This window comes from Diospyros lotus, chromosome 3 (genome assembly GCF_014633365.1).
Source record: "Diospyros lotus cultivar Yz01 chromosome 3, ASM1463336v1, whole genome shotgun sequence".
Taxonomy (NCBI): Eukaryota; Viridiplantae; Streptophyta; class Magnoliopsida; order Ericales; family Ebenaceae; genus Diospyros; species Diospyros lotus.
This window is the reverse complement of record NC_068340.1, coordinates 17,529,643-17,538,464: the sequence shown is the minus strand read 5'-3', so window position 1 is coordinate 17,538,464 and position 8,822 is coordinate 17,529,643.

Genomic DNA, 8,822 nt, shown 5'->3' with positions numbered 1-8,822 from the left:
GGGTTATACCTATTCGGTCACATGAACAAGTGAGTCCTTCACCCACTGGATCTGGAGTGGCTCCTTCGCCTTTTTACTTTGGTTCAAACCCATATCTACTCTAATGTTTGGATCTACTTCTTTACCAGATACAGGTGCGATTTTCAAGGCATGTCAGTTGTGTTTTGGATTATTTTATAAGGTTAAAATTGTCTTTTTGTTTTGTTAAATATTATTAAAAATATATTATAAAATAATATAAAATAAGCATTAAATGACTTTATATCTGAATAGATTCTAATCATTTAGCAAAGTCCTTAAAAAATTGAAGAATAAATATGTGAGAAATAAAGAGTAAAAATTATTGAAGGCTTTTGGTATTTTCAACCTTTTGTATTACCCTTTGCAAATCTGAGCCTATATTAGGCATGTAACTAAACACCTAAGATCATCCTAAGAAATACAAGTTCTTCAATTCTTCCTTTTTTATAGTCTTTATACACAATTACACACAACGTGATTAAGATATTTGAGTATGATTTTGAAAAATTTCAGACTGCATTCTTTTTGTTGTTTTTAAATTATTTTTAGTTTTTAATTTTTTAAAAACAATAAAATGTGTTTATTTTGTCATTTTTCAAAATAAAAGAAAAAATTTGTAAAAGAAACCCAAAATAACATTGGTTGTTTTTAACCAAAACAATCTCTAAATTCAAAATATGAAAACACAATTCATTTTCTATGTTTTGACTCAAAAAAAAAAAGTGAAAAAAATAAAAAAAATATTCTTAAATTTTAAAAATAAAATTATATATTTATTTAAAAATTTAAAAATATAATATATTTATATTATAATTAAAAATATAAGATAACATATAATATATTATTAAGTATATTACACATATTATGTATAATAATATTTAATATAAATTATCACTATATGTCAATAATTTATTATTTTATTTTAATAATAAAATTTTATTAAAAAAAGTTAATTTTATCATTTAATAATAAAATTTATTAAATAAAATATCATAAAATAATTTTTCTTAAAATTATAAAGTAAACATATTTTCTAATTTTTTATTTTAAAAAATAATTTTTTAAAATAACAAAAATAACAGATTTTCGGTTTTTTAAAAATAGACTATCAAAATAAAAAATAAAAAATAAATTTAAAATTCAAAATTAAAAATTAAAAAAGCAAAAGGAAGGCAATCTCATATTCGCCAACATCTGGTATCAAAGCACTGGCAAGATTGACGTCATTGTGAATCCAGGCCTTTGACGAAAAGGATGAACCAATATTGATCGTTGCTTCTTCCAAACAACAGGAGGAGCGAAGAAACCCAACCTATTTTGGGTCCCCTTGCTGCAACAATGAGATTGTTGCTGTAAATTGTGACGTTCAAAAGATTTCACAGAAATTTGTAGAAGAAACAGATATGAAAATTAATAAAGAAACGCGTGGGAGAAGTGCCTCTTGGAAAAGGGCCTTAGGCCACGAGAACCTAGTTTTGACCAAACTACTTCCTCTTCAGCATTGATTGGCTCAATATAGCCATTTTGAACAATTTCCTATGCGTCTTGTGATCCCAAGAGCGTCTTCATTTGAATGCACCAAATATCCTAGTTTTGCTTTGTGAGTTTGGGATGTTAAAATGAACTTGTGGCCATTTTTCAACTTAAATGCCAAGATACTTTATGGATTCTTTAAAAGGTGCAGCAGCAGTCACGTGAGGAAGATTAAATAAAACAAAATATGTTTTGTAAAAAAAACTCTCACCACCAATTTCCTTCAGCTTTTCTCACCCACTGAAATGATCCATGGGTTAGCTCATAACGTTCATAACCACCCACCTTCATTTTATTATTTCTTTTTCCTTTTAGCCCAAGACAAGGGTGGGAGGTATTATTATGGGGTATCCTAAAATTTTCTTAAGTCTTAAGTAATTTTCTGATAAGTCCTTCCCTAGTGAGTCTCCAGGATGATAGCCTCCTGGGTCCCCCTAAAAGGTCCCCCGAGAATGGTTTGGCCTCCATTTTTCATAAGTCTGAAAACACCTTTCAGTTCTCCTAGACCCAAGTCATCCGGTGGCCCCGAAGCCCTTTTTGGGACCACCCAAAGATAGCCAATGGGGCTTTGCCCTGATAACGTCTCCAGGCCCTTCGGCCTCTTTAAAAATACTCCCTGGAAGAGATTTTCAGCTCGATTGTGGGTCCCACTTGTTCATCTATAAATATATGCCTCCTTGAAGGCAAAGGGATCTTTTCCTCGACCCTCGCGAGCCATTTGGCCAATCCTCTTTCTTTCTCTACAACCCATTTGGGAACCTAAACATTCATCTTTTGGGGACAAAGAACATTTACATGCTACATACATCAAACATTGGACATTCATCTACATATTCTAGACATTTCTCCTAGAGTATTGTCTAACTTAGGTATTGGAGGGCCCACGTGGGGGAGTCTCCTACATGCCTTTCTAACATCTCTTACGCTCGTAGGCTAAGTCTTAGTTGTGTTCCCTCGAAAGGCCTGCTTCCCAGAAGACCCTTCGGGGGCCCATTATTTTTCAATGCTTGAAGACTCTTCTGGGCTTATTGTCCCAAAGGCCTCGAAGACCCCTCATCCTAGTTCATCTAGCTATGACTCAGTTGACCTCTCCAGCAGCATTTTGGACCCTCTTCTTTGAAGAATGAATCTACTTTGGCTGATCCACGATAAAAAAATTTAATTATTGTATTTTGGCAACAAAAATGTGTTTAGCCATATTGAGAAATGTTCAAAATGGCTATGTTGAGCCAATCAATGCTGAAGAGGAAGTAGTTTGGTCATAAGTAGAAAAGAACGAACTCAAAGCTTCCCAAAGAAAGGAGAAAAAACACTATTCACAATCTATCAAGGAATTGATGAGATAATGTTTGAGCTAGTCGCCTCAACGAAAACATCAAAGGAGGCATGGGATTTACTTCAAAAGGTATTCAGTAGAGTCAACAAGGTAAAGAAAATTGGCCTTCAAACTCTAAGATCTCAATTTGAAACTTTACGCCAAGGAAGCTTGGCATCAATGTCCGATTGTCTTTCATGAGTAATTGGAATTGTTCATCAAATGAGAAGAAATGGAGAAGAAATCATCGATGTTCAGGTCATAAAGAAAATCTTGAGATCATTGGACTTAAAGTATAAACTTGTGTCGATGGTTGTAGAAGAGTCTAAAGATTTGGAGCAGGATAGTAAAGCAACTCATAGGGTCACTTCAAGCATATAAGGAAAGACTAAAGGACCCCTTAAACAAGTTTTTTAAACAAAGCTGATAGTCCAATGGAAGAAAAGCGAGTCAAGTCGAGGAAGCTATGTATGGGGAAGAGGTTATGGCCAACAAGGAAGATGTGGCAGGTTTCAACATTGAGGACGAGACAACTATGGTGAAGGAGAAAGTTCATCAAATCAAAGTGGTTATGGACATGGTCGTGGTTGACGATGAGGTCATGGACACCTGGCACAATGGAGGTATGACAAATATGAAATTCAATATTATAATTGCAACAAATTTGGCCATTATGCCTCAGAGTGATATTCCAAAAAGAAAAAATAGAACATAAATTATGTTGATAACAAAGAAATAAAGGAAGATGTTGTCTTATTATTGGCTTATGGTGATTCAGACACTGACTGTTCAAGTACTTGGTATTTGGACACAATAGCATACAACCACATGTGCTAACGAAGAGAGTTTTTTTGTAGAGCTTGATGAGGACTTCATTGGCATGGTCACTTTTGGAGACTCATCACAAAAAATAGTTAAGAGAGAAGACAAAATCATGTTACAATTGAAGAATGGTGATCAAAGCTATACTATTAATGTTTACTACTACCTACCTAACATGAAGAGCAATATTTTGAGCCTGGGATAGTTACTGGACAATGAGTATAACATCCAGATGAGAGATTCTACACTTTCCTTGCGTGATAAAAAAAATGTCTTGGTTGCCTTTGTGAGAATGACCAGATATGAGAGATTCTACACTCTCCTTGCGTGATAAAAATAATGTCTTGGTTGCCTTTGTAAGAATGACCAAGATTCGAATGCTCCCACTTTATTTAAGCATTAGTAGCGCAAATTGTCTCAAGACTACTATTGAAGATGAGGCTACATTATGGTATATGAAGTATGGACATTTAAACTTTGAAGCCTGTGAATTTCAAACGACAAAAATATTGTGTTTGGCTTGCCTAGGGTTGGTCACCCAAATAAGATCTGTGAAGTTTGCATTATGGGAAAACAACAAAGAAAGTCATTCACGAGTTGGAATTCATGAAGAGTATCTCATCGCTTGGAGCTTAAACATTTAGAAGTTCGGCGGGCCAATCACTCATACTATTATTGGTGGAAATAGGTATATGCTAACCTTCACTGATGATTTTAGTGGTAAGACTTGGATCTATATTGAAAGAAAAGAAAGAGGTTATTGCCCAGGGTGAATTGGGTTTTCTAAAAATTTAAAATTTTAGCTCTTGTTGAAAACTCTTAAATCGTGATCTTATTAAATGGTGATTGCAATATGAATAAAAATAATAAAATCAAGCAACCACAAAGAACACAAGAATTTAATTTTATAAAGGTTCAGCTCTTAAGAGTTTAGTCTTCTCTCTAAAGACTAAACTTAAGGGTATCACTAGGGAAAATATAACACTAGCTTTTAATTGTAACTAGAACCAACATATAATTCCTTACCTAAATAACAATCACTAGCACACAACTAGCAAATACAAACCTCTCACACAACAAGTGAATAAAAACAACAAACTTACAATCAGAGACAATTTCAAACAAATCACCAAGGTTGAGAATTCCATCAGCTAGCACACTTCCAACATTTAAGCTTTCTCACTCTTGTTTGAATGCTCTACCACAGTTTGTTCTGCCTCTATAGCCTCCATACTCACCATATATATATATATATATGCATCTCTAGAGAACTAGCTGTTACAAAGAAGGATAAAGAGCAATTTTGAAATTCAAAAATTCTCCAGCTTTTTCAAGCTCCCACTAATACATTTAAGCATCGGTAGGTATCTTAGTATACAAATCTGTCAAAAAAATATTTTGTACAAAACATCAATCTAAGAACGTTAAGGAGACAACTTGATAACAAAATTAGCTATAAGCTTTTTGAGACAAAAAAGACATGAGATTTAGACACAATAACATCAAAATCTGCAAAAGTGAAGTCAAAATACATTTTTTTCAAAAAGAAATTTTATTTTTTTCATGAGGAAATCAGGATATGATTTTGATATACAAGGTGAATTTTTTTTTGTATAAATATACTTTTTAGCATGCAACAAAAGAAATGAAAAAAAAAAGTACAATAGAGACAACCATTAGACTTCAATCGACCGAAGTTGTCCAGTAATTGAATGCATAACTTCAGTCGAAGGCTAGGTCGACCTAAGATAAGAGGCCAAGATTTTGGCCAACTTTGGTAAACTTAAGTTGTACTTAGGTCGATCAAACTTACATATGATTGGATAGAAACATTATACCTGACTTCAGTCTACTTAGAATAAACCATCAGTTGACTTAAGATACATAGACATAAAAAACACATCTTTTTGTTCACAAGGAGCTGATAAAACATATATATCATGAAAATATTTTTATTATAATCAAATTCTTATATTCTTACCCTTAAGCTTAACAAAGGTGTTCAGCAAATTCAATGAATTCAAGAATTGGGTTGGAAAAAAAAAGTTGATGTCATATGAAATGTTTAAAGACAAATTGAAGGTGTAAAAGTGTACACCTAAGAGGGGGTGAATTGGATGATTCAAAACTTTTTGGATTTGATAAAAGATTTATACGAAAACTATTTTATCATTTTTTGTATTTTTGAAAAAAATGCTATAAATGTAAGCTAAAAGTGTTGAAATAAAACTTGTTGACACAAGATTTATAGTAGTTTATCACAACTTGACCTACTCCACTACCTTGGCTCTTTACCAAGAATTTTCTCAAATCCACTAAGAGATTGCCTATTTAAAGAGGCAAGCGTTATCCTCTATAATGCTAGCTTTTCAAAGGCTTAGCTATAACTTTTTAGTAGCTTTTCAAAGGCTTAGTTACAATCTTTACACTAATTTGAGAGAATAAAATAAGGAGCAAAAACTCACTAAAAATATAGCTCTCAAAGAAATATGAGTAGAAGCTCACAATGCAAATAACCATCTAAAAGAATATGAAAGAAAGAACAAGAATGATTTTAAGAATACACACACAGAGTATAAAAGATTGAAAAGAAAAACACTTCACCTTTTAGGTATGAATCACTAAAAGGCTTGGAGACAGCTGAACAAATTTACTTTTAGCTCAACTCGTCTTTTTCTCTCTTCTTTTTCATTCTCCCTAGGAGAATTCTTTTTTAGTGTTGATGGCAGCATACTCGTGCATGCCTTAGATATTTATAGTCTTGATCTCTTCAATGCACTTTTTCAATTTGCCTAAAGTATAAAAGCATTAAACTTGCAAACCTGTAAAGACGATTTCTTTTCTTGCATTTCGACGATTATAATATGTATCTTGAAGTTTAAACATTGTTTTCTTTGAGGAAAGAATATTAAGACAACATTTTATAATTGTCTGAAATAAAGAACTGTGCACATTTAATGTTGTTTTTAACAACTAGTTTTTTAAAATTTCACACAGCATAGTCGAGTAAATTAGGAATTAATCGAGTAAACCATGCAATTACTCGAGAGCTTAATAGTTAGTCGATTAAGCTTAGGCATTACTCGATTATTGATAAGGTTACTTGATTAAGCTTATCAGCTGCATTAACCATTACTCGACTAAAATATATGTTACTCTACTACAATATTATGATACTCGATTAAAAACACATCTTAGTCAATTAACATTTCAATCACTTGACAATTTGAAATGGTTACTCAATTAACAACTTTTGATACTCAATTAAAATATGACTTTACTTGACTATATATTATTCTTAGTTGATTAATAATTCAAGTACAGAGACTCGCAGTCTATTTGATAATTTTCACTCGACTAAGACACTTAGTTACTTGACTAAGTGTAAAGTTACTTGATTAAAAATGTCTTCTTAGTCGACTAAATGCTCAAGTATAGAGACTTGACATTTTGCTCTTGAATTATTGAGTAACCAAAGTCAGACAAAGGAAATCTATGACCTATGACTAAAGAAGCCTTGAACACAGCCGTCCATCCTTCACCAACCATTGTTGAACAACTCTCCTCCGAGGAAGGCAACCTCATCTCATAATCGGAAGGAAAAGGGAAATACGAGGCATTCCTCACAAGGTCATCTTCCCCCAGAATGGAATGCTTTCTTAAAATCCTATCTCTAGCATGCTCCAAGATTTCTTTGACAACCCTTTTTCACCTCATGATAATTTAAAAAGAGCCGTGGGGGTGTGTGCAACGATCGGTGAAGGTAGCGAGGACTCACGTAGTAGACAATGAAAATGAGGTTGCGGGGGGCTACAAGCAATGATGGTTGAGGGGTTTTGAGTTGGGAAAGCTAGGGAAGAAGAAGGAAATTCCTAAAGAGAGAGAGAGAGAAAGTGAAGCTTGAAATGAAGGAGGAGAGCTTTCTCTCCCTTTATATAGTGGGGGACCATATATAGAAATGTTGAAGCTTAACCAAAGATTTTACACAAAACGTTTCCGGAAGAACCCGTGGCTAAAGAAATGCACATGATATAATCAGTAGAGAAGAACTATTATTTCTCTTGGGAAACCAAGAAGAAAGAGTGGGGAGCAATTAATGAATGAATAATAATAAATAGGTTAACCAGGTGAAAGAAGCCCATGGGAGATCAAGTCTCTTGCAGCAAGTGGCCACTATGGCCCACGACCCGACGAAATAAGCTGTGAAGGGCTTCCGTGGAAGGCACCCTTGCAAACCATCCATGGAAATCGAGGGAGGACCCTCGCAACCCTACCATGGTTGCTATGGAAGGGAGGGGGTCATTGTAGGGCAGCTAGAGCCTTTGTGGGCTTGTCACAACTAGGGCTGTCGTGCCCTGTCGTGGCCCCATAACTAGGCATTTGAGGGGGGGTAACTCTGCCCAAAAGGTTTTCCCAAATATGGGTAGGGTTTTACGCAAATTCCTCTACTGTAAAAATCCTAATGTTGCGCTATTTAGGATTACTTCATACCACTCTATAAATAAGTAGACAATTATTCAAGAAAATATACGTCTTAATATTAGTGTAAACTCTACTTTATAGTTTCCAGTATCATCAGTGTCTAAGTTAAGCACCGGAGTGTTTGCGTGAGGAACTCCCCTCATCCTTTAACTATTTTATTCCTTACAGACTTGGGCTGTAAGACGACGTTCCCAATTAAATAAATTTGTTGTTGTGTCTTGATAACAACACTTTTAAACATAGGTTGTATCGAATTTAGAATTCAATTCAAACATAGGTCAAATTAGTTTGGATTTGGCTATTTATTTTTTTAATTTCTAAATATATAGTACAATAAAAATATATAAAGTTATAGTCGGGTCCAGACAATTTTGTTGAGCTAATTTGCTCCAATCAACCTATTGTGTATTTTGATGTTTAACAAAACATAATTTTAGTAAAATTATTTTTGGTATTTTTAGATCTCCTAATAAAATTTTGATATGTCTTATGGTGAAAAACTTATTTTAAGTATTATAGTATTTTAAGTATCAAAATGAACCAAGAAATGCTATTTTTCTAAGTCTGGAAGACTAGCGCATTATAAGGGGTCATTCAAAGCAATTAAAGGTTTAAGCTACAAAGATCAATCAATTTGGAGCCCAAGGCA